Source organism: Mus caroli, chromosome 10 (assembly GCF_900094665.2).
Source record: "Mus caroli chromosome 10, CAROLI_EIJ_v1.1, whole genome shotgun sequence".
NCBI classification, from domain to species: domain Eukaryota; kingdom Metazoa; phylum Chordata; class Mammalia; order Rodentia; family Muridae; genus Mus; species Mus caroli.
Window position 1 is genome coordinate 109,924,735 of NC_034579.1, and position 27,703 is coordinate 109,952,437.

Genomic DNA, 27,703 nt, shown 5'->3' on the forward strand with positions numbered 1-27,703 from the left:
GCGCCTGGTTCACGCAGCACTCTGCAATCTGCGCCAAGGTGTTTTAGGGAGCGCTCACTGGCACACACATTGAAGAGTGACCGTGTTATGTGATCAGAGCAGAGGCAGCACGGAAGCTGCCACATCTCACAGCCACGCACTACTCCTCAGACTTACCACATGCTTGGGTCTCAATTCATTCTTGTATGCTGCATACTCAGAAACCTTTCGCTATTTCCAAATCTTTTCCAAAATCCATATAGTTATGTGATCCCATATGAAGTTATACTGTTCAATATTGCTTTTGCTTAAAATGATAGTTGAAGAACTATCAGTGGTTATAGGATGGAGAGATGGCTCAGTGGTTAAGAGAACGGGCTATTCTTCCAGAGGTCAAACCCAGCACCCACATGGTGGCTTACAATGATCTGCAAATGTAGTCCCATGGGGTTTAATACCCTCTTCTGGAGTGAAATATATATATAAATATACACACAAAACACCTATATAAATAAATCTTAAAAGAAGTTGGGTTAAAAATAACATGAAACCACTAGTTAAAAAGAAAAAGAAAACTATCTCCAAGCCTGTGGTGTCTGGATGAGCAGCACAGGTCTCGCTTGGGGAAGGGGGGGCGTGGACCATGGATTTTACCCCCAGGACCAAAGGGGAAAAAACCTTCAAAGTAATTATTTTATTCAGAATAGCAACATTTTGTCTATTTTGTAAACTTTCTGAACCTTCTCTGTCTTTATTATTTCCATCTACTGTTCCCCTATGTCCTGCCAATTTTCCCTGAATTGGAGTGGAACTCCCTCTGCGTCCAGAACACTTCGGTTCACTCCTGAGGGCATGACTGGTCATGTCCCCCACCACTAGTATTTACAAGATATCCCATCCTTAGTGACTTCTCCTGCTGCAGGGATGAAATACCCTGGCAAAAACAACTTAAGGGACAAAGGGTTTACGTGTGCCAGAGCTCGACATCACAGTCCAAGAGAGTGGGGAGTCAGAGCCCCAGAGCTGCAGACAGCTGGTCACACTGTAAGCACTGTCAAGGAGCAGAGGATGGACCTCACACACTTTGCTTCTCGGACAGACAGAATCCTAGGCTGGGAACTGGTGCCACCCACAAACGACAGGTCATCCCATTGTAATTAACCTAATCAAAATAATTCTAGATAGCTGACAATAGAAATTAGCCATCATGCTGCAGGAAACATTTAGAATTCCACAGCAACAAGTTTGGTGGCTGTGTATACCTCGGGCCCTCTAGGGGTTCACTAGACATAGTAACACTAAATGTTCTTACAAGTTCTGGGGCCAAATGTGTTTTTCTCTTTGGATGACATACCTCCACCCCAATTGCCCTATTCCTAATCTTCTAGGACTCTGAATAGATGTTACTTTTTCCAGAGACCCTTCCTTAACCCCTCCCTCCCAACCTAGGTGAACAACAGCCCCCAATGAAACTTCTTATGAATCTTCCAAGCAAGAAGCTAAATACCCACTGATAAGTTTGTTTGTTTTTTTTTTTGGTTTTTTTGTTTGTTTGTTTGAGTTTTTTGAGACAGGGTTTCTCTGTGTAGCCCTGGCTGTCCTGGAACTCACTCTGTAGACCAGGCTGGCCTCGAACTCAGAAATCTGCCTGCCTCTGCCTCTGCCTCTGCCTCTGCCTCTGCCTCCCAAGTGCTGAGATTAAAGGCATGCACCACCACTGCCTGGCTCACTAATAAATTTAATAGCCAACTTTTTTTTTCAAAATTTGTATTTAATTGTTCAGAGAAAGAGTGGAGATGGCAGAGTATATGCCACATAGGGCTACAGGCAGTCGTGAGCTGCCTGATACGGGTGCTAGAAACTAAACTCAGGTCCTCTGGAAAAACAGGAAGTGCTCTTAACCACTGAACCATCTTTCCAGCCCCCAACCTTTTTTGTTAAGATATGTAGGATATGAGAATCAAATTCACAAAACAACATCAGAAAAAAACGGCAGTCAGTAGGCTGAACACTATTTAACTCAAGCTTTAATAAAAGGCTTCAATTTAAGTCAAACTATTAGCTCTCAGATCACATTTAACTGAATAGTTTTGAACTCCCAAAGCTTATACTTAACACAATTCATTTAAAAAAGAGCAGAAAACAGATTGAACATATAGGATCTTCTTATACATATTTAATTCAAATATGTAAATGGCTCCTACAGACAAGAGCTATAGTACACTAGACAGTGTTCCATCACAGAAATAGCTCACATCTGCCCTAGCCACACATGGCAGTATACACCTAGAGTATCAGCACTTGGAAGACTGAGGCAGAAGGACTGTCCCAAGTTTAAGGCCAGCTTGGGCTACACAGTGAGACCCTGCCTTAAACATATTTTAAATTAAAAATTAATTGATTAATTAATTAATTAAAAGAGCCAGGCAGAATGCCACAGGCCTTTAATCCCAGCCCTTGGGAGACAGAGGCAGGAGGATGTCTTTGTATTGTAAACCAGCCTGGCCTACATGGTGAATTCCAGGACAGTCAAGGCTATGAAAAGAAACCATGTCTCAAAAAAACAAACAAAAGGAAACGATTTAAAGAAAAAATGGGGAAGGAGAGGGGAGGAAGGAGGGAAGAAAAAGAAAAATTCTTTTCTATGAATTCATTTTATATGCAATCACTAGCACGGCTCTTGAAACCTAGTACCCTTCAAGAGCTACTTACTGCGTCCATCAGTAGATAGACTCATGGTCTAACTTGTTCATTACCCAAGTCCTTCTAGCACTACCTCAGAATAAAAGGTAGAGATGGCATAGCCCTGTAACCTTAGTCAAAAGGATCAAACTATCAGTGCTACAGTGGGAGACAGAAATCCCGAGAAAGAAAAAGAATGAATCTGGTTAAGGGCCCAGCTTCTACTACTTCACTGGCCCAAAGGAAAACACTAACCAGCTTTACACCTGACACCAACACGGTATCAATGTAAGTAAGCCAACTCCTCTGCTTATTCAAACCTTTACTTTAGATTTATTTCCTTGGTTTCTGTGTACGGGTGTTTTGCTTGCATGTATGTATGCCTGCAATGCTTGGTGCCTGTGGAATTCAGAAGAGGCTATCAGATCCCTCAAGTTACACGGACAGTTGTCAGTCACCATGTAAGAGCTAGGGATCAAACCTGGGTCCTCTGCAAGAGCAACAAGTGCTCTTAACAGCGGAGCCACCTCTCCATTGATTATCCAAATCCTAAGGGCTTGTTTAACAACCAGAAAAAGAACTGAACTGATACCAGACAATCTTCCTCACTTCTGCTGTTACTTGCTGCAGATTTTCTTTGCTACATAAAAGTTCTTTATGAAATGAGCTAAAATTATGCAAAATAGCAGAAACTCCTTCCATATGAGCCTTAAGTTCTCAGCAATTATATACAATTATGTCTATTATACATATATACACATTGTATCTATATTCACATATAAATATATATTATTATACATATAATTACACTGGAATTACTACCTTTTCAGTAATCTATTTTAGCCAGCAATCATGGATATGTTATGTGTACACTTAATAGTACAAATATATAAACATTAACAACAATTTCAAAAGCAACTGTAGCCGATAAAAAAATCTCGCACATGCTTGGGTTTGAATTCCACTGCTACCTTTATCAACTCTATCTCTGAGTCTTATTTTTCAAAACTATAAAATAGTTACAACTGCCACAAGAATTAAAACAAAATCATGAAAGTCGGGACAGGGTGGCTCATGCCCATAAACACCACCTGAGAGGTTGAGACAGAAGGACTGCCTCAGGTTTCCTAGCCAGCTGGGACAGTGTACAGGAGAGCATACAGAGAGACCCAACTTCCGTTATATGACCTGAACACACGCACGCACTCACACACACACACACACACACACACACACACGCGCGCGCGCGCACGCACAACTATGTGCACACAGTCACAAAGAACTCAAGAGGAAGAAAATGAGGATCATGAATTCAAAGTGATCATGAGCTACATAGCAGGAGCCAGTTTGAAAACAAACAAAATGCCACAAAGCTCTGGGTTCAATCCTAGCTCCACCGATATAGAGAGATGGGAGAGGGAAAAATGTTCTCTTTCAGTTTTTCAGACAGAAACTGAGCTCAAGCTAGATAGTGAAACATACCTACAATCTCAGCACGTGGGATGCTGAGATACCAGGGAAAGAGTCCATTCAGGGAGGAGAGTGCTTTCCAGGCCAGGCAGATGTACAGCCCTAGGCTCGATCCCCAGTACCTAGCACACACACACACACACACACACACACACACACACACACACCACATATACACACATATACATATACACACACACATATACATACACACACATATACATACACATACACACACATACACACACACCCCACATATACATACACATACACACACACCCCACATATACATACACATACACACACATATACATACACATACACACACCACATACACACACATATACATATACACACACACACATATACATACACACACATACACACACACACCCCACATATACATACAGACATATACATACACACACACACACACATATACATACACACACACAGAGTAAAACAGAAAAAAATCAGTTCTTTCTAAGCTCTAAAGCAAATCATCAACAAGATTGTTGTAGCTGAAAGCACTTTAGACACTGCTTACACACAGAGAAGACACAAAATGTAAAATCCTGGCTAATTTAAAAAAAAATAAGACTTTATAAACATTAAGACTTTTCAACTTATAAAAGGAATATTTTGGGCTATTTCCCCTCCATTTTTTAGGGTACTCTTCCAACTCATTTGCCACTGGGGATGCTTGGTAGAAAAAAAATCAACAATATTAAAATAAATGAATTACATATGTTTTGTTTTGGTTTTTTTTTTTAGTTTTCCACAAACAATTATATACAGGAAAAGTCTACGACAAGACCATCTTTACTATCTAAGGCAGCAACACCTCCAAGGCACTTGGGCCGCTAACACCAACATTTTCTTCTGGGTATCTTATTACAAACTCAAAGATTTCTACAGATCACCCAACTTATTTAATTACTCAAACTAAAGCACTCAAAGAAAACTAAAGTTAGCATCGTAACTCAGTAGCCTAGAGTACGTTTGTGTGTTAAAGCCCTGTGTCTTCCCCTACCCTAAGTGAACAAGGACGTGCTAAGCTTTCCATCAGACAACCGACTTCCATAACCATCTATTAATACCCGCTGTGTATCCTAAGGATAAGAGGACTTCATGGCCCACTATGCACAGTGCTTCACACCCAGCCTTTCCCTAGGGACCACTCTAATTACTAGTATTTTATTAGCACAGGATTTACTGAGAAGGAAGGAAAGCCAGTCTCTGCTATCCCACTATGTCAAAGGCGAGCTGCTGATACACAGTGAGGACTTACAGCAGCACCCCACAGCATCCCCATCCCAGCAGTCCACCACGTCTCGCCTTAAAACCCTGCAGATGGTCTGCACTGCCCCTTCTGCAAGCACTATGCAAGCACCTCAAGTACTACCTGGGAGAGGGGCAGGATTATGCTCTACAGTATTCAGAGCCATCATGGCTCCTCCAGGGGACCCTGAATCTAACTTGAATGTGCATAAATATATAAGATGAGCAGTCTTCTCCAACTTCTCCAATGCTATCTAAGCCAAGACTCTCAGTTTTCATTGGACCACCATCTTTTCAAAGGGGCAGAGAGACCAACGGAGCACTGCCAACTCTTACTCTGCCAAGAACTCACTCACCCTCCCCCCATTCGTCCATCCGTCTGTCTGTCTCTCTTGACAGGAATGGTGGCTGACTTCAGTAAAATAAGCAACTGAGAGATGAGGCAAGGAGTCACATGTCTCAGGACAATCTTGGCTAATAGAGGGTTCAAGACCAGACTGCACTACATAAGGGGCTACCTGAAAAACAAAAACAAAAAAGCCAACTATACAATCAATGTATTTCATCAAAGAACTAACATGTTTCTTTCAAAATTATTCCTTCAAAATAATCCTAAAATTAACGATAATTTTAAAAAATAAAGAATTATCTTTTAAATTCAATAAACTTATTCTTAAAAAGCAGACTACATTTCCCCTCTCACACAGCAAGTGGCAACAGTGCTACAGACCTTCATGGCACTATTAGGCACGTCAGCTTATGAGAACCACAGATCTATTGGCGAGGGCCCCAAGAGAGAAGCAGCGGAAGCGCATGCGACATTAACAGTTACCAACCTCTCCAATAGCAAGGAGTGGAAGCCTAGAGGAAGTCTGGGGACTCCCCAAGTCATAGATCAGGAATTTTAACTCTGATTTGTACAGCCCAGAGTTAGCTCACAACCATCAAGCTGCACTTTTCCAGGGCATAACGTCCCACTTTCATCTAGCCATGTCTGAGACCAATGACGAGCAAGGCCTTTCCCAGACAGCTGGTGGGAGTGAGAGGTAGATCCTTGGCCATCACTCAGACTAAAGCTAACTGGAACTCCTGACCTTTGCCCCATTAATACCAAGCTCAGGAAACTAAAGCAATCATCCCTGACAAAGCACACTGCGTCACTTCCCCCAGACACACTGCTGTAGGACTCTCTGGACATCTCCTGGTGCCTGTGATGCAGTGAAGACCATATTCTTGAAAAGCTTAAGTTGTTAATTCTTAAGAAGAAAGTAAAATGCTTCTGCAGAGACTCTGACTAAAACCAAACTTGTCTTTAAACAGTTACAGCCCTGAGCCTCATTCTCAAACTACTATAATCTTTTACATGTGAAAATACAATGTCTTCCTATTTAACTATCCAAAAAGCAAAAGACATAAAATCCCACATATTAATAGCTCTTAAAATTTTTGGGGGGCTGGAGAGATGGCTCAGCAGTTCAGAGCACTCACTGACTGTTATTCCAGGGGTCCTGAGTCCAAATCCCAGCAATCATATGGTGGCTCACAACCATCCGTAATGAGATCTGACACCCTCTTCTGGGGCGTCTGAAGACAGCTACAGTGTACTCACATATAATAAATAAATAAATAAATAAATCTTTAAAAAATTTGAAGTAAAGCATAGTCTTCACATATATGATAGATATGAGTATCTTATTCTTTCATTCCTCTATGGTAATCAGAACATTTGAATAAAATTATTCACGCTAATGAAAAGTACTTCTATTGGGCTGGAACCTAACTGAGATGCCTGAAATCTTGGGCTTGACTACCACATCATAAGAAGGGTATTATAAAAGAACCAGAGGGGAAATATATATATATATATATATATATATATACACACCACTTTACAAAAGGCAATATTAACTTTATTAACAGTCATTGTAATGAGAAGCACACATAATGTCTTTGAATATCAGAGGTTGAAATATTGAAATAGAAATGAAACTCATACACAAAAAAAATAAATGAAATACCAGACTCACCTCTAAATCCTCACACAGCACTCACTAGACAAATGCCCAAAGGACTCCAAATGAGCCTGAGCTCCCTGCAAACTGAATGATGGCACAACAGGCTTGCCAGCAAAGTCAAGAAATTTCTATTTCTTGATTCTGTTGTTAGTTGTTGGGGGGCCTGCAAGGACGGTGTGTGTGTGTGTGTGTGTGTGTGTGTGTGTGTGTGTGTGTGAGATGGAAACCAGTTTCACATAGCCTTCAATGCTTCAACTTCAGTGTGGCTGAGGATGACCTGGGACTTGGGACCCTTCTGCCTCCACTTAAGTGCTGAAGTTATAGGTACAGCTAGTAGGAAATGCTGGGGGTGTAACCCACAGCCCAGGGTCTCAAGCACGCTAGGTAAAAACTCTACCAGTTAAACTACATTCCCAGCCTGCCTCCAGTGAATTTCTTAATTTGTGTTTTTAGGGTTTCTGTTATTGTTGTTTTTGAGACAGGGATTCACAAAGATCTACCTGCCTCTGCTTCCTGAGTGCTAAGATTAAAGGTATGCACGACCACAGCACTTGGTGGTTTTTTGTTTTTGTTGTTGTTTTAAGATTTATTTATTTAATTTATATGAGTGCACTGTAGCTGTCTTCAGATACACCAGTAGAGGGCACCAGATCCCATTATAGATGGTTGTGAGCTACCATGTGGTTGCTGAGAATTGAACTCAGGACTTTTGGAAGAGCAGTCAGTGCTCTTTACCTCTGTGCCATCTCTCCAAACCCCATTGGATTCTTTTTAACTAGACTGATTTGTTTGTTTGTTTGTTTGTTTGTTTACACACACAGACATTGTGTGTGTGTGTGTCTTCGATAAGAGGGTGAGTCACCGTGGCCTGCATGTGGAGGTCAGAGAACACCTTGCAAAGCTGCTGCTCTCCTTCTACCATGGGGGTGGCAGGGACAGAACTTTGGGTCACGGGAATTTTAATGAACAGATTTCTTTCTCCACCATCTAAATTTATAGCTTAAGGAAAAAACCCAGATTACCAAACTCCTTACCCACTGTACACTACAATCTACTTGCTGTCTCTTTCGTTATAAGCAGATGCTTTTAAATGCAGACTTGGTTCTGCAGCTGCTGTTGTGATTTTCTTTTCCCTCTACACACTCCCTTGGCACTTTCATCTCCTCATACAGATTCAAGTAGTATATCTATCTGAATAATCTATTTGTATTTTCTATATATATAAAATAGCACTGAACCTCTCTCTCGAACTGAAAACCTACATTGCCAAAGCTTCTCAATAGCTCCTGTGTGTAAGTATATTTAATAATAATAATTTTAAACACCCTCAGCAGGCTTGGCCTGATAGCATACATTGGTAACCACAGTTTCTCTGCAGATTAGGGCAGAACTGTGGATTTAAGGCTACCGCATCTTTGAAAAAAATGAAACCTAATTATGCAACTCCTTGCTCATATTCCTAGTTAACGGTCCAACTGTCAACAGCCACAGTTAGAAAATGTAGCTTTCCATCCTGCCTCCTCTACAGCTTTCCTCCCGGCCTGCTGGGCCCTTGCTCTCGCTCCACCAGCACCACTCACAGTATGCACAGTTGTATATTAATAGCTTGCCATAATAAATCATTCTGCACACTAAACTATTGCAAGGTACACACTTCTTGTTTTCTTCAAAATGTTGAGCTTCTAAATATAGCCTCTAAGCAAGCTCCACAATCCAGCCTTGACTTAAATTGCAAACTTCATCTCTAATTCCAAAATAAACCATCCAGGTCATCTGGGACACTAACATTCTTCCATATCATGAGCCTTCTCATCTCCAAAACTGTCGTTCTCTTAATTTGAAAGGCCTTCTTTATCCAGGAATCCTACCTCCCAAATCTTTGTTTCAGAAGACGTTAACTCTCAGTCACCAACTAACTTAAGATTGCCAGTTTAAGAGCAGGGTATGGTGGGACATGTCTGTAATCCCAAGCAGAGGACGGAGGTTGAGACTACAGATCCAAAGTCTTGAGAGATAGGAGACCCTGTCTCAGAAACTACATTAAATAAAAAGAAGCTCATTGGGAAGCAACATCATGAAGTAGAAATACCAGCTTTCTGACAAGGCAGATAGATCTGGCTTCAAATACAGACAGTTCTGCTAGCCACATAACTCTTAAGGGGAATGACTGGACATGTCTGACAAGACGGTCTCCTGACTACTCTGAGAGACGCCTACACAGGGAGACCCCTGTCTAAAAGAAAGAAGCCTCTATGCTGTTGAGAAAACACAACCATAACAGAACTAAGCACCAATAACTAATAGTATTGGCCCACACCGTAAGTGTTCCCGTCTCTATGCTGTGATACTCAACTTAAGTTATTACAAACACTTCGATTTTGTACAAGTGCAAACTTTAGATAACTATCTATGTGGTTAAGGATTTACACACACTTTTTGCTTTCAGAGTCTTTTGTTGTGAACAGGGTCAGCCTGACAAGAAGCTTACCGTCACCTTGCCACTCCTTTGCCACTGCAAGCATGACACCACATTCAGACAGATACTTATAGTGTAAACTTTTGTACAAGTATCTTACAACCCATTAGATTCACATTCCACAGACCAGCTTCCTCTTGGTGAGGCAGCATGCCTAGCACGGGGTGAAGCACTCAACAGTCCCCCCCCCAAATTAAGTCCCAATTCAGGGGAGGTTTAGTATTCCTAGACAGTGCAATTCAAGTCTTCACGATTTCAACACACTTGGAAAATTATCAAAACATGAATCCCAAGTTCTAATGGCTTTGGCTTTGTTTTCCCTACATGGTTCACTAAAAGAGTCTGACGCATAGAAAATGCTCGATGTCATTTGAATTGACTTGAGCAATAGTTAAAAGTTATAATGCCCGAAAGTATTTGATTTTCACCAATTCCCTTTTTTTGCTTTTATAACCCCCATACTTTTTTCCCTTCAAAGCACGCTATAACCAGAGTAAAAACATAATCAAACCTAACCTGACTCATTTTCCAGACTTTAATTCAACATCCCAATCTTGGGCTCTGAACAACTGAGTTCTTCAAACACTAGGGCTACCGCATCATTCCGAGTCTGAACACTACAACTTATCTTCACTCACTTTCCCACGGGCTAAAAAAACACCCCCTTTGTTTATTATCAACAACCTTGACAGAGATTTGGGGGGGCTGGGGAGACCACTCACACGTAGTAGAGTGCTTGCTGAGAAAGCGAGAGGACCTGAACTGGCACCGACAGCACCTCCATTAAAAACTAGATGCTGGGGCACGTGCGATAACCAGTAGACCTGGACTGGGGACATGGGGCAAACACAGGACGGTCCCTGGGGCTTACTGGCCAGGCAGCCCAGCCCAAAGTACAAGCTCCAGGCTCAGGAGACCCTGTCTCAAAATGATCATCATGATCACGATCATGGTGATGGGTAGTCTAGGTTCACCCAATGTGAACCTCTGGCATTACACACACACAGAGTTTTTTTTAATGAAATAAACTTTTCTTTTGCATAAGACAGTATATGCAACTCGTCACTTCAAATCATTCCCCTCATTCATGATATCTTCCCTTCCAGTAGTGGAAAGAGAAAGTACAAGAGAGAGAAACACACAGAAAGACAAAAAACAAAACAGTATAAATCCTAACGTAAGCATAATAATAAGGGCAGATAATGTCACTGGTTTCATGAAGATGACTTGTGTATACTTGACACCACCACAAGGTCATTTGCAACAAATAAACTATCTGATTATAATTTAAAACTCAATAAAAGCGGAAAATAGCTCCATTATTTCCTACAAATCTTTTATCCGTAGTTTATCACCCAAACTCAGTTTACTAACAGTGCCTACAAGATTTTCTTCTCTAGGAAAGTCTCAGTTTATTGGAGTTAAACACTTCATATGCTTAAATCAACAAACACCTCTGTCCCGCTGTGGGAACCCCCCCCCACCCCACCCCGCGTTCCCACAGCTGGACTACACCCGAAGAGAAACTGAGGAAAATTATATATATATATAATATATATATATATTTATCTCAAGAAATGACAGCTCCAAGTATGAAAGTAAACAAACTAGGGTGAAAAAAAAAAAAAAAAGGATACAATTCTCCAGCCTTTTGCAGTCAACTTGTGCAAGGTCCCGACTGAAGTCTTACAACTCTGACTTCGGATGAGCGCAGGAATTCGGAAGGCTGATTACAGAATAGCATCTTTTTTTTTTTTTTTTTAACGTCAGCAAGAACACGGGGAAACTCCTCTGAATCTCCGAATCTCCTCAAATCTTTGTTTTTAAGAAGTAACTCCCAACAGTTTCAGCTTGCAAGGGAGCAAAGACCCTTCGAGGAATGGTACTGCCTCACTGACCGACCCTACGCAGGCATCCAGACTCAGTTAAGTTTCGAGCCGAGTCCAAATCGAACCTCCAGCGACCCCGACGCAGGTCTAGAGGAAAAGCCCCGTAAGAGATCGCCAGCATCCACACAGGGAGCGCCCCACCCTCGGACTGAGACTACACCCCTGGGACACAGGATAATTACTGAGACGGGAAGAGGGGACAGACCCAAGAGGCGACGAAAGTTGGACACTGATGTCCAGTGCAGTCTGGCTGTCCCGGTCCCCAGCATCCGAGTGCACAGACCCCACAGCGGAGGCACCGAGCCCACTTGCCCGATGCAGAGAGGGGGTCGCAGCGCCGACGGCCCGGCCCCGCTCCGGAGTCCCCCCTCTGCGGGCGGCCGCGGCTCCGGGAACCCCGCTCCGGCTGCGCCCCGCCCACTCCGCGGCCCCGCATCGCGCCCCTTCCAGGCCCGCGGGCCGCGCGCGCTCCGCGGCGGCCGACGACCCCCTTTCCCGGATCCCCGACGGCTGAACCTGCAGCGGACAGCCCGGTCCGAGGCTCGCCCGCCCAGCGCAGGCCCCGCTCGGCGTCCCTGGCTACTCACCGTCGGCGCGAAGGCGCTGCGAGGGACGCGGGGTGCCAGCCGCGGAGCTCCTCACTCTCCCCGCGACCCGACCCCCTGCTCGGAGCCGACGGAGCCTCGGCGCCTGTGTCTACAAGGCCTCTCTCCAGCCCGAACCCTAGACAAGCACTTCCGGGGGAGCGGGGGAGGGCAGGGGTTTGGCACCGGAACTGCTCCCAGGCTGGAGCTGCCAACCCTCCCGGGAGGGGCGTGGCCTCTGCTCCGGGCGCCAGCGGACCCGCCCCCGAGGCCCCGCCCCCGGGCTCCTTGCTAACGCCTGTGGTCCCGCGGGCCCCGGGCTACGCTGGCACCCCTTATTTTAACGCCTGTTAGGATCGCTCCCTTCCACTTAATTCTACAGGGGCCCGGAGAGTCTAGTTTCGCCGAGCCCAGAGCATTCACCGGCTTGCCAACCGGCCGGTGGTGTTATCCTTGCTCGCTTCTGTCCCGCGTGAAAATGCAGTTGACATTTATCGAAGGAAGGCTTACGGCGTGGCAGACAGGGCATTCATTACGCGATTCGGTGGCGTTAACTCATTTAATAACCTTCAAACTCCTGGAAATTGGTGCTTTTATTCTCTGTGTCTTACAGAGAAGGAAATCGGCCAAGGTATCGGACTTTACCACATATGCTGGCTCTTGGTTTTACTTTAATTTGTGGTATGTGTAGAACTCTCATTTGCCCCAAACAAGACTTTTCAAATTATTCAAAGACGGGAGCCAAACTGTATTTCCCTATATGGGTCATCCTTTGCACTTTAAACAAAGGCTGAGATGACGGGCTATGCAATCTTAGTGCCAGGATCCTGTTTCTTTATATTTCACCCTGGTGTGTGTGTGTGTGTGGTGTTCATCTCTGGATTGTAGACGTTAAAAATAATATAATGCATAACGCAATAGTAAACATTTCAAAGTACCCAGAACTGAGTAAGTCCACACAATTCTTATACCTAACCAGTAACTAGCAATAGAGAAGACCTGGGCACTTTTGAAACTCTTACCAAAGACAGACAGTATGAGAGCCTACAGAATCAGTGTCAGGCAAAGAAGTGAGACGATCTTAAAAGATTTGCTCTGTCACATAATCAAGAAATGTATCAAATATTAAAGGCAGGTTTTCAGTATGAAGCGAAGCCCCACAAGGAAGAAAAGGGTTCAAACCTGGCGAGCTATTTTGTTTCCAGCAGTCTAAAAAGGCTGAGGCAGGGAGAGTCCAGAGAGTTTATAGCCAGCCTAAGCTTTACAGTGAGTCTCCAGACAAAGGTGGCCAGGACTATGAAGCAAGACTCTGGTCCAAAAAGAAGGAGAGGAGGAGGAAGAGGAGGAGGATAAAAGGAAGGGAGAAAAAGAAGAGAGTTTCTTAGCATGCTTAGTGTCTGTTAAATACTGCAGGGACGAGTGTTAAGACAATCTGCTTTGAGAAAGGCAGAGTAAAAGAAAACCCCTTATTACAAATTTAAGATGCAAACAATGCCATCACTATTGCTGTATATAAAGTACTGCCTTGTGCTTTATGTAATTGCAGAAGTGTTTGTAAACACTTCCAGAATTCTCAAGTTCAAGCAGCCTTTCATGCCTCCTAGTAGACTGAAGAAGAAAAAAAAAAAAAAAAAAAATGACCCCACACAGACAAAACTTAGGCTGTCTCCAAACCATTTACCATCTCCACCCCCCAATCCCAGACAGGAGCACGAGTGCGCGGGCGCGCGCGCACACACACAGAGCCCAGAGACCTAGTGAGGGGAACCCTCAATCACAGCCTGTCACGTAACTGGTAAGTGGTGAAGCCTGGATTTAAAAGTGAAGCTGTGTTCTCAGGTGCTTTTCACCACGCTGCCAGCAGGTCTCAGGCTTGAAAATACCTCGCAATCACCGGGAGGGCTTGTTAAACAAATTGCTGGGCCCCATCCCCAACCTTTTCACTCACCCAGGGTAGGGCTTCTCAAGGTGTGGCCGGCCTGGCAGCTCCGCATCACCTGGGAACGTATTAAAGATGCAAATTGCCAGGCCCCGCCCAGACCTTGTAAAGCTTTAACTCCAAGGATTAGACGGAACAACCCTAGTTTTAAGAGCCCCTCCTCCGCAACCACCCCGCCCCCACCTCGCATCTGATAAGACGCCCAGTTAAAGAACTACAGCATTCTAATAGCCTATCTTTTGCATATTCTTTTCTTAATTGTGGTAAATCTACAGCATGGGATTGTTGTTCTTTTTTTTTTTTTTTTTAAGATTTATTTATTTATTGTATGTGAGTACACTGTGGCTGTACAGATGGTTGTGAGCCTTCATGTGGTTGTTGGGAATTGAATTTTAGGACCTCTGCTCATTCCGGTCAACTCTGCTCACCCAGACACACCAGAAGAGGGCGTCCGATCTCATTACGGGTAGTTGTGAGTCACCATGTGGTTGCTGGGATTTGAACTCAGGACCTTCGGCAACCCGGGATTGTGGTTCTGGTTGGGAGGAGAGGAGAGGAGAGGAGTGTTAGTTCTGTAGTGCTGCGGATTCAAATCTGTCTCTAAGCCCATTGGAAGCAAATGCCACTGAGTTACAACGCCTAGTCAGAAGGAGAGAGAGAGAGAGAGAGAGAGAGAGAAAGAGAGAGAGAGAGAAAGGCTTCCTGCCTAACTAAACAACATTTTGGAACATTTTTATTCATCTTTTTTCTTTCCACGGGAGATAAAAATGGGGAAAGTGAGTTTTAATGGGGGAATTTTCTTTTCTTTTTTTTTTTTTTTTTGGATTTTTACTGAAACTGAACCAGATGATTCTGAGGTGGGCGTGGGGGTGGAGATGGCGAAACAAATCTTCCTTGAAATCTGCTCCGCGTTGAAGGCTTTACATGCGTTTTCTGAATCCATCTTCGATGTGCCATGAGGTTTTATGGTCTTACTTTTACAAATGAGAATAGCGGAGGCCTAGGTGAAGTAATTGACTTAAGGCCACATTCTTGTTCCCGGGTAGAAACAGCATTGCTCAAAGATCCCTCTAATTCCAAAGCTCTTGCGCGTCCCACTTTGTGGCTGGAGCCTGCAGAAGGAGATTCCAGCGGCTCCACCACCCCAGCCACGCAGCGTTGAGTAAGCGATTTAATCTTTATTTTCAATTTCTCCCATCTATAAATAATGCTATCATAAATCTGCCCTGCCCACACTAGAATGTCAGAAGAAATGAGGGAATAAAAGTGCTTTCAGCTCTTTGAAGAAAAACCAGTTTTTAAAAAAAAAAAAAAAAAAGGCAAAGTATAGTATTGTGCGTTTAGACACACATTGCTCACGTTTGTAAGCCTGGGCTTTGGAGTTTTTGTTGTTTCTTCCCCGATTCATATAGAGGAGCGTCCCACTCCCCTTCCAAAAAAAAAAAAAAAAAGTGTTTAACTTCATTTGACAGTGTCTTCTAAAGGATATAGAAGCTGATAGAGGCTCTTATATGTTGTTGTTGTTAACTACGTAGAGAGCAGAAGGACTTGTGGACTTGTAACCCCGGTGTTTAGGCAGCCTGAACTATATATAGTAAGTCCCTGACTAAAAATCAAGGAGCAGGGGTATGCCTCAATGATAGTAGGTTTAACATGCCCAAGACCCTAGGTTACCCTGTCAAACTTGTAATTTAAGTGACACAAGGTTCACAGACCCCCCCACTTTGGTACCAAATGCTAGCCCACCTTCACCCTAAACACACATTTAATCCAAAGCTTGCTTTTTTTTTTTTTTAATCTTTCCATTTAAGCCCCTTCCACCCTCCTGCCTCCCCCCACCCACCCCTCCACCCCACCCCAAAGAAGACTTAAAATTCCTGTTATTTTATTACTTAGAAGGGTTTAGGTCTTAATCTTTATCTCAGGCCAGACTCCAGGTCATCTTTACTGACTTCATAGCCAGGTTGCACAAGCCCAGGGGGTCCTGTTCACAAAGAAGACAGCCTGAGTGCTGCTCAAGGGGGTGCCAATCACACAGACCCCATGCCTGGTGAAACGACAAGGCGAGAACCCAGTCTCTGCAAAGCACCTCTTCCCAGATCCATTAAGGCAGTTTGTTAAACAAAAGAGCTGTGCACTTCAGCGTCCACCCTTAGCCAGGCCTGGAGATAATGGCCGTCTTTGTTTATGTTTCGTTTGTTTTAACACAGGCCTGGGCCTTTACCACCCAGTTTACCCAGCTTGGGCTCCAAACTTCCCTGAGACATTTTTCACTGCCTACTCTGATACTGTCAAATCTCCCAGACTTAAGAGCCTTTTAGATGTTTCAGAGTTATTTTCAGACAGGATTTTACTATGTAGTTCAGGCTAACTTCCAATTCTTAATCCTCCTGCCTCCACCTCTCAAGGGCTGGGATTATGGACAAGTGTCACTATGCTTAACTAGAGTTTTGTTTTGTTTCGATTTAAACCTAAAGATGGTCACACATTGTTTACCTCAACTTTGATCCTTTCTTTGGCGCAAGTGCTTGAAATGTACCGCAAAGGATGCTACTCGCACTGTGTACAATACGTAAGTGTTTTATTCCAGGTGGGTGCAGAAAGGTTTGAAAATGGCTCTGGAACGTACGTGTCCCATCGTTTTGTACCAATAAATAAACATATAAAAATAAAATAAGCTCAAAAGTTGTTTTTTTTTTTAAAGATTTTTCCCTCTTTTTGGTTTTTTTTTATATATATATATATGTGTGTGTATGAATTTGTTCCCTGTGCCCACAGAAGTCAGAGGAGGACACTGGATCTTCTGAAACGAGACCTGTCCGTGGCTGTGAGCCGCCATGTGTGTCCTGAGACCTGAACCCAGATCCTTTGTAAGATCATCCTTTGCTCCTAACCACTAAGCCACTTCTCCACCCACAAGGTTTGTTTTATTCTTAATGATGCGTGTAGGTGTGTGTCTGTGTGTGTGGCTACGTATATTCGTGAGAGCCGCTTCCCAGGGAGTTCAGAGGCCTTAGAGGCCTTGGAACTTAAGTCTCTTTCCATTGTGAGCCACCCAATATAGGTCCTGGGAACACTTGGGGTCCCTGGGACGCTTGGGGTTCCCTGGAAAAGCAGTGCATGGTCTTCTTGGTGGTAACTGGTGGTAACTGGTAGCAGTGGTAGTTATTGTTGTTTGTGGATTTGTTGTGGTTGGTTTTTGGTTGGTTGGTTGGTTTTATATGGAGTGTTTTTCCCTCCATGATGCCTGTTTACCATCTGCATGCACTGCAAAGGGCAGAAGAAGGCATCCCCCTCACCCCCAGCCCCACCCCTACCCCCAGCCCCACCCCCAGAACAGGAGTTACAACAGTTGTGAGCTGCCATGTGAATGCTGGAAATTAAACCCAGTCCTCCAAAAGAGCAGCCATCTTAACCACAGAGCCATCTCTTCTGTTGCTTGGTCTTGGGGACAGAGTCTCACTATGTCTCCCTAGCTGGCCCAGCTGGACCGTAACTGACTGTGTAGACTGGGCTGACCTCAAACTCAAAGAGACCTGCCTGTCTATGCCTCCTGGGTGCTGGTACTGAGGACACCCAACCACCGTGCTCAGCAAGAACCACCGAGCTCTTAACCTCATAGCCATCTCTCCAGCTGAATCAATGCAAAGCTTTAAAACTGAGGTTCGGGATGTAGCTCAGCCTGAAGACTGCTTGCCTGCCATGGACAAACCTCTGGGTTTGACTCCCCAGGACCACATTAAAGATGTTGCTGTTGTTGTTGTTGTTGTTGTTGTTGTTGTTGTTGTTGTTGTTGTTTTTAAAGCACTGGAGTGCTGGTGCTTACCTGTAACCTCAGAATTTTGGAAGGAGAGGCAGGATAGCCAGGGATTCAAGACCCTATCTCAAAAAAACAAAAAAACAAAAAAACAAAAAGAAAATTTTTTCTGCCAACTCTTGAAACTTAAACTACTCTGACACACGTCTGGCACACAAACATCTGGCACAAGGCACCATTGTCTTCCTCATCAAGGTTAGTGAGTTGCTCCCTCTCATAAGTAAAGTGTTCACTGAAGACACTAAGTCTGGGGCCACCAGGACAGAAGAGAATATAGATATTTTAAAAGAAAGAGGTATAGACTCTTGTCATAACTATTTATTCCAAAGTACTTTAAGAGAGTCTGAAAGTAGTTTTCCTGGATACCAGCTCTTGAGAGCCCACAAAGGCAAGCACAGACAGCAAATGAATCAACACCAATGGATTTTGTTTTGTTGTTGTTTTTAAAAAAGATTTATTTATTATTATACATAAATATACTGTAGCTGTCTTCAGACGCAACAGAAGAGGGTGTCAGGTCTCATTATGGATGGTTGTGAGCCACCATGTGGTTATTGGGATTTGAACTCAGGACCTCTGGAAGAGCAGTCAGTGCTCTTACCTGATGAGCCACCTCACCAGCCCTTGTGGTTGTTTGTTTGTTTGTTTGTTTGTTTGTTTGAACAAAATGTGTAGCCCAGGCTGGCTTTGAACTCACTATGTAGCAAAAGATGACTTAAACCTGAGCTTATGAGGTGCCGGAGATGGACCTTTATGCATTTTAGATAAATACTGGAACAACTGAGCGACTACATCCCCAGATCCCTGCCACCAATGACGTAAGGGGGGTGTAGATACTAGTTGTCAACTGTATGGAAAAGAGAAAAGACACTCGGGCATGGTAGCGCACGCCTTTAATCCCAGCACTCAGGAGGCAGAGGCAGGCAAATTTCTGAGTTCGAGGCCAGCCTGGTCTACAAAGTGAGTTCCAGGACAGCCAGGGCTANACAGAGAAACCCTNTNTTGAAAAGCCAAAAAAAAAAAAAAGAGCGAGCCAGCGAGAGAGAGCGAGCCAGCGAGAGCGAGAGCGAGAGAGAGAGAGAGAGAGAGAGAGAGAGAGAGAGAGAGAGAGAGAGAAGACAATATCAGATACTTAGAAACAACTGTGTAAGACTGAGATCTGGCCATTCTGTTCCCTTTGTTCTGAGTGGAGAGCAGCCTTGCTGCTGGTTAAGGTAGATAGCAAGGAACAGAAGCAGAATAAGAAGACAGACAATCTGTCTCTGAAGGCGCAGTCTTAACCACTAAACTAATATTTATTGAGTCTTCCCCATGTGACATAGCCGTGATTGCCTCCCACCCAAAAGATGCTCAGTTTACGGAAGAATGCGCCTATCTGCTCCAGGGCTGTCTAGAGGAATCCAGAGTAAACCCACAAGGAGCTCCTCCCTCTGCTGCCCACGACACACTGACTTGTTTGTCGTCTTCATTCTGAAGCATACAAACCGCCAGACATCTGAAATTTTCTGAAATTCTCATATAATGCTTGTGGTGAAGTTTTTGTCTCTAACTGAAATTTATCACCGAGTTCTACGTCTATAGTGAGCAAAGTCTGTTTTGTTTTGTTTTATTTTGTTTTTCTCCCAGACAATGGATGTAAACCAATGCAACACAAGACTGCTATTGGAGAACCAGTGTCTGTAGTCACATTGCGGTCGGGTGGAGAAATGGGAGAGAGTAAAATTGAATCGTTGCGCTGGGTGTGGTGGAGCACGCCTTTAATCCCAGCACTCGAAAGTCAGAGGCAGGGGGATTTCTGAGTTCGAGGCCATCCTGGTCTACAAAGTGAGTTACAGGATACACAGAGAAACTCTGTCTCTGAGAAAAAAACAAAAACAAAAACAAAAAACCCTCAGAGGGAAGGGGCATCAATCTTTAACATGTTTTTGCATTTAATTTTTAATTAAATATTAAGAAAACGTATTAGACCTGATAATGTCCTTCAAAAGGGTTAAACTAATTAACCGGCTTGTTGCCAGGACTGAGTTATTTAAATCAGTGTGAAAGAGGCAGGGTTACATTTCACCTTCATTGATTTTGTTTGTATGTTTGTTTTATTTTGTTTTGTTTTTTAATTAAAGTGTTGGCCCGGGGCCAGCAAGATGGCTCATTGGGAAAGGGCGTGTGCCTGAGCACCAGAATTTGATAACTAGAGCCGACATGGTGTGAGGGGTGTCCTCTGATCCCTCGCTCCCCAACATACACACACACACACACACACATAAACACATACACAACCTATATCTTTCACTTTATTTTTAAAATGGTCACCCATCTCTCTCTGCCTCTCTGCTCCTCCTCCAAAATACACACGATAAATGCATCTTTATATCATAGAGATGTTTTGAGACATGGCTAATAAATGATTATAAAGCGCAGGTCTTTGAAGTATAAAGCACTGCATAATTACTAAATACTATAATGACCATCCTCATAATAATAGTAATTTTCAACCAACACACCAACCAGCCCCAGATGCCTTTAGTCACCTCCCAATTAGACAAAAGTGTATATGCCAACGATGAAATAAAGTCAAAATCATAAACCACAGACCAGTTCCATTCTCTCTCTCTCTCCTCTGCAGAATCCCAAGTTACACTGCCAGAGAGAGGCGGCTTAGCCCTGTGTGACCCTAGCTGTGCAACCAGTATGTGCAGGGCAAACTTCTCTGGCCAGTTTCTTTTATTTTTAAATCACATTTATTTAGCTAGTTGCTGGAAGTAGGCATTTTGCCCCCCAGTGCACATGAAGAGACCAAAGGACAATTTGAAAGAGAGTTAGTATCTCTTCCACTCACAATGTAGGGCCCAGGGATAGAGCTTAGATCTTCCTTCTTGACATCAGGAACCCTTACCACTGAGCCATCTTACCAGCTGGTGGCCTGTTTCTTTTCTTTCTATTTTTTAGATCTCATTTTGTTGTATGTATGTGAGTATACTGTCGCTGTCTTCCGACACACCAGAAGAGGGCATCGAATCCCATTACAGATGGTTGTGAGCCACCATGTGGTTGCTGGGAATTGAGCTCAGGACCTCTGGAAGAGCAGCCAGTGCTCTTAACCTCTGAGCCATCTCTCCAGCCCAAAGTGGTTTTTATTTTATTTTTATTTTTATTTTATGTGCATTGGTGTTTTGACTGCACATATGTCCATGTGAAGGTGCCAGACCCCTGCAACTGGAGTTACCTGCACTTGTGAGCTGCCATGTGGGTGTTGAGAATTGAACCCAGGTCCTCTGGAAGAGCAGCCAGTGATCTTAACCACTGAGCCATCTCTCCAGCCCTGGTGGTCTATTTCTTTAACTGTGAAAGGACAATTGAAAATGCCTAACTTGTGTTTCTGCAGGAGTTTAACAAAGTAATGCTAACAGAGTCCATCTAGAGGAATACTAGAAGAGCCCACTGAATGTTAGCGGTGGCTGTGACTGGATACAATGTATGGGTACAAAAGCTAACAAGGGATACTTTATCCCAAGAGAAACTAGCGTCAATGCTCACAACTTGAAGAATGATTTCAGCTCTCCTCCAGACCACCACGCCAGCATTTACCCTACAAGCCCTGCAGTGTGAAATTTAGATAGCACAGGTAATAGTGAATCATTTATTTTTCAGTTTAATGGCTGTTTATGTAATAAATGACGCTGTTTTGATTGTTATAGGACGGGTGTGAGGGTAAAATCTGAAAGCACCTCTTTACCATTAATGATCCCAATTCCCTAACTCCTTCCTCTCCGCAGCCACAACTACAGCAAATGATCTGTTTTACTGTAAGGGCCTGTGGAAGATCACCTACATTCCTACAAACAAAACCCGATATGTAGGCGCTGTGTGTGCTTATGACATATACACTTAAGGCCCTAGCAGAACAGGACCCCCCCCCAAAAAAATTGTTTTAAGAAATTAGCATTTTTATGGGTGAGATGGCTCAGTGGGTAAAGGCACTTGGAGTAACAACTTACAAGCTTGGCAACCTGGTCCAGAGGACGCCATGGGAGATGGCGAGGACCAGATCCCACAAGCCGTCCTCTGAACCCGCCCACACAAATAAATAAATAAACATAACTTTTAGAAGACTGCAGCATTTTCACAAGTATAGAGAAGTACAAATCAGAGTTCATTTGAACTTCCTTGTACTTACTTTTAATAAAACTTTCCTATTAAAAGGATATATTTTAAGTTATTATAATTATTTTGAGAACAGGGTTTCTTTCCATAGCTCTGGCTGCCTGTAACTTACTACGTAGACCAAGCTGGCTTTAAATTCACAGGAATAGCCTGCCTCTGCCTCCTATGCTGGGATTAAAGGCATGTGCTGCCACGCTTGGCAAAACAAAATGGAAGTATTTACCAGAAGCCATAAGCTCTTTAGAGCTTAGGTTCATTCTTCAGATGTTAATGCCAGCTTGCTCTGAGGCTGGAGACAGAAACTTGCCTAGCATGTGCAAGGCCCAAGCTTAATCTGCAGCACTTAAACAACACACACATGGCAAGTGGCAAGTTGCAGATACACTGGTGCTTGCTTTGTGAGTGGGACATGTGCAGTCATATTTATAACTATGAGTCTAATTGTTTATGCATGCTTGTCTTTTGGTAAATAGTTTTGCTTTATTTTTGTTTTAGAAATTAGGTGTCTTCTTTTATAGCCCAGCCTGATATCAAACTCTTCACCCCCCTGCCTCAACCTCCTGTGTGCTGGAATTACAAGCATATACCACCAAACCTGGCATGTATGTAATATATAACATATTATAATATTATATATAATGCAATAATGTATACCATATATTATGTATGTTACATATGTCATTTTATATAATATATAATAATATAACTCTGATTTTTACTTCTATATATTTGTGAAATTATGTCTATTTATTTATTTGTATGGGTGGGGGTCAGAGGACAACTTGTGGGGGCTGGCTGTCTATCTACCATGGGGTCCTAGGGTTAAAGATATGTATTCATTATATATAATATGTAATATATAATTATATATGTAACTAAATAGTATATGTAAATAATATAGATATTATATATAATTATATACTATAATATAAAATACATAATACTATATATCATATTTATTATATTATAATATTTTATATATTTATGTTATATACTCTAGATAATATATATTGTATATAATACATAATATACTGTAAATATAATATATTATATGCTTAAATTCATATGAATATAGTTATATATTTGTATTATTTTATACATTTATTACATATGTTATATTTGTGTATTTATTTATGTTTTATATATAAATATATGTATATATTATATAATGTATAAATATGTCTTACATCTATTTAATATATTAAGGTTTTCATTGACTTATTTATACATGTTTATGGAGAATAGTGTGATATTTAAATATTTGTATACAGTATCTAACAATATGATTGGTAATTGGTATATTCATTATTTCAAACATTTATCACTTCTTTGTATTAAGAATTTTCAAAATTCTTCCCACTGTCAGTCTTGAAGTATTAAGTTAGTAGTTATGCCAGGGGTGTAGCTCAGTGGTAGAATGCTCACCTGCTGCATCCAGAGCCCTAGACACACACACACACGCACACACGCGCACGCGCACACGCACACGTACACACACAGAGTCAACCATGGCTAGTTTACTGTGCACCTCTGTACCCATTAGTGTGTGAGTGATTGTAAACACTGTAATATTCACCAAGCAGTGAGCTACATCGGGAACTTGTAACCTGTTTGCCATTTTACCTCACTTTACCTTTTAAGCTATGCCTTTTTTTTTCCTTTCTTTTCTTTCTTTCTTTCTTTCCTTTTCTTTCTTTCTTTTCTTTTCTTTTTTTTTTTTTTTTTTTTTTTTTTTTTTTTTTTTTTTTTTTTTTTTTGGCTTTCTTTTCGAGACAGGGTTTCTCTGTGTAGCCCTGGCTGTCCTGGAACTCACTCTGTAGACCAGGTTGGCCTCGAACTCAGAAATCTGCCTGCCTCTGCCTCCCAAGTGCTGAGGTTAAAGGCGTACACCACCACCGCCCGGCAAAGCTATGCCTTTTTAAGACTCCCGATGGAACCATATGCATTTCAAATACCTCCTTTCTTGGTAAAGCAAATTTCATTTTCCTTCATATTCCCTGGGCCATGTAATAGAATTCTCTGGCCATTTCCAGCGTGCTCACGGGCAAGGAATCCAGCAGACCAGGTGCTTTCTGAGTGGTGACTGTGGACCGATGCCAAGGCTGTAGAAGTGTGACTAGCACAGAATTCTCAAGTTGCTCTGAAGCAGCAGAAACTCACGTGCAAACTGTATGTCACCAAGGCAGAGGGTCTCACCTACAAAGATAGAGCACGTGTGGTGACAGTATTGGAGAGCAGAGACTGGAGTGTTTCAGGAGAATGCTCCCTGAAGAAAAAACCAAATGACCTTTGGAGAAAGAAGAAAGGAGACTTAAGCAATAAGTCCTAGCTACACATATTTAAAATGTTTCTCTTCTGGTAAATTAACGGCGAGCTTTCATTACTCCTACAGAGAGCTCAGTGCACTTAAAAAGATACATAGGTATGTAGAAACCCGAAGTGATTTCTAATTTTAAAAATGTTTATTTGAAATATCCCTGGATCTAAACCACTGCAAATGTTTATTGCACGATTATCATGAGCAAGATACAGGACATTACAAAGAGCACCAAGAACTCTGAGTCCCAGAGGAGAATAAAAATGCCAGCTGTGGAGATGAGCTGTGGGCTCCTAGAAAAAGAGCCGAGAGGCTACAAGGCACCCAAGGCACCTTGTGGTAAGTGCAGAGTGAGTAACAGAGCCGTTAATTTGGGGAGACTGCTTCCATCACTCATGACCAACCAACTGTCAGATGGAACGTAATGTTTTAAAGGATTTGTTAAAAAAAAAAATGTATAGAAAGTGTGAGGGCATCAAAGAATCCCAGCATTTTCTTTTTTAAAGTGTGGCTATAGGAAAGTTCAAAGCTCAGGTAGTAACCCCCCTACCCCAGCCTCCTAAAACCTGGGATTACAGGGACAATTCGCCATACCTGGCCTCCAATGAGGCTGTTACTTCAAAGAGTGGAGCTATATGGACTACCGTGGAACAATCTCCAAGACAGCTCTATCTCACACTTCCCCTCAATCTCTTAAAACTGATATACCCCAGGAGCCTGATGTAGCTGTCCCCTGAGAGGCTCTGCCAGAGCCTGACAAATACAGAGGTGGATGCTCGCAGCCACACACTGAGCTGAGCGTGGGGTCTCCAATGAAGGAGTTAAAGAAAGAATTGAAGGAGCTGAAGGGATTTGCAACGCTATAGGAAGAACAGCAATATCAACCAACCAGACCTCCCCCTCCCCCAAACCCCCAGAGCTCCCAGGGACTAAGCCACCAACCAAGGAGTACCCATGGAGGGACCCATGGCTCCAACTGCATATGTAGCAGAGGATAGCCTTGTTGGGCATCAATGGGAGAAGAGGCCCTTGGTCCTGTGAAGGCTCTATATGCCCCAGTGCAGAGGAATGCCAGGGAGGTGGGAGTAGGTGGGTGGGTGGGGGAGAACCTTCATAGAGCAGAGGGAGGAGGGATGGGATAGGGGGTTTCAGAAGTGGTGGTGGGGAACCAGGAAAGGGGATAACATTTGAAATGTAAATAAAAAAAATATCCAATAAAAAAAATAAGCCAAAACCAAAACCGATACACCCAGAACTCAGTTCTTTCTCGTCTCCTTCATCTACACTTCCTCCATTGGTGATCTCATCCAACTTCAAGGATGTAAACATTGTCTATAATGTAAAATGTCCACACAGGTTTCCCAAAAAAAAGCATTTAGAATGTTAAATTGAAAATGTTTCCTGGGACTTCAGAGATGGCTCAGCTCTGCCGACTGCTCTTCCAGAGGTCCTGAGTTCAAATCCCAGCAACCACATGGTGGCTCACAACCATCTGTAATGAGATCTGATGCTCTCTTCTGGTGTGTCTGAAGACAGCAACAGTGTACATATATATAGTAAATAAATAAATCTTAAAAAAAGAGAAAAGAACCGAAAAGAAAGAAAATGTCTCCTCTACTCCAATGGTAGCCAAAAGAAGAAACTACTGCCCAAGGGCTGGTGTCCTGCCCTGCAAACAGACTTGAAAGTGAAGGCTCTTAAAGTTGAATTCATGCTACAGCCTGAGGGGAAAAAGCCCTGGGGACAGAGCAGAATGGTGTGGAATAAGGAATGGAATAAGGAAGCAGACACTATTATAAAGTGAGGGCATGGGAGAGGTGGTGGGGGAATCCCTGGTCAATCTCTCTTACCTCTCATTCATTCTAATGTTTCTAGGATTAAGAAGCTGACATCATTTGACTTAGGTTTCAAATGAACGGCACAGGGACATTGGGATAGATGACAGAGGATTCTGCAGAGTGATGGGCAGAACAGTATCCCTGAGGTTCAAAGCAACTGTAGCAACTCCATGTTTCCAACATGTTCGTTTCTACGACACACTCTGCTTTTCACGAGGTAAAATTCGCAAAGAATTCTCTTTCCATATTGGGAAGGCCAGGCTACTTTTATATGGTTGCAGTTCGCCCTCCATTCTGCATGAGCGTAAACACATAAAATGTTTATACATCCCTCCAATCTATAGAGAAATCACTTTGGGGACTGGAAAACAGACTCTTTACAGACGGGGAGGATATGAGGGAAATGCCCTCAGTGTGCTGGCTCGCAACTGCAATGTCTGCCCAGCACTGTGCCTTCTGTCAGAACGGGATGCTCTGCTGAAAGAGCCCTTGTGTGTCAAGATTCAAAACGGTCTTGTTTGCTCCAGTCGAACAAAGCTCTCACAGACAGTGGGATCTGCGAGGGCAACCGCCAAGTGTATTAAGCCAATGTTCCCTCTGCCACACTGCGGATAGTTTATCGTAATGGCACTTCACACCTTCATGTATAGAGGCTGGTGTGCCGGTCTCGCGGCGGATCCTGCACAGAGCCCCTCTGACTTCAAAGGAAATGACGTAGAACAGAACCCCCAGGTATAAGGAGAAGCAAGAGCGTTTGCTCTTCAGAAACTGGACCATTTTGTCTGTTTGCTCTCATTCTCTCTACAGAAACGGCTAAATTTATTTACCAAGTATCCAAAGGCAACTTTTCATTTCAACAGCTTATGAATCGTCAGATATATGAATATTTATTGGGAAACTGGAAACTGAACTGTTCTAGTCTTTAAAAAAAAATGAAAGAGGGAAAGGGGGTTGTACTATAAACTCATCCTAACCCCACAGTTTTCTTGCTCTGTAAGCCCCCCAAGAGGCAGAAGTGACTTAGGCAAGCTTAGGAGTTCTGTTGTACTGAAAGCCACCAGGATGCAAACACTAAGGAAAGAGAAAACAAAGTAAAGAGAGAAGGAAGAATGGGGTGGGGGTGGGGTGGGGGGAATGAAGATGTGAGTGTAGTGGGGCAGTGGTGGCACACGCCTTTAATCCCAGCACTTGGGAGGCAGAGGCAGGCAGATTTCTGAGTTCGAGGCCAGCCTGGTCTACAAAGTGAGTTCCAGGA

General features: G+C 43.1%; 1 protein-coding gene and 1 long non-coding RNA gene across 3 annotated transcripts in view; one reads left to right on the forward strand and one right to left on the reverse strand.

Moving 5' to 3' along the window:
* The window catches only part of Frs2 (fibroblast growth factor receptor substrate 2), a 77,826-nt gene extending 65,295 nt beyond the window's left edge, over positions 1 to 12,531 (reverse strand). The window contains exon 1 of the mRNA XM_021175238.1: positions 12,380 to 12,531. The gene's annotated coding sequence lies outside the window, so the exon portion shown is untranslated. The remainder of the gene's footprint in view (positions 1 to 12,379) is intronic.
* Positions 12,532 to 17,207: 4,676 nt separating this feature from the next.
* LOC110303848 overlaps positions 17,208 to 27,703 on the forward strand; it is a 22,125-nt gene continuing 11,629 nt past the window's right edge. The window contains exons 1-2 of one of the 2 annotated variants that reach the window (XR_002378968.1): positions 17,208 to 17,235; positions 21,515 to 21,754. This is a non-coding gene — a long non-coding RNA (uncharacterized LOC110303848). Of the gene's footprint in view, positions 17,236 to 19,929; positions 19,957 to 21,514; positions 21,755 to 27,703 lie in introns of those variants that run through there. The other variant, XR_002378969.1, reaches the window with a different exon arrangement.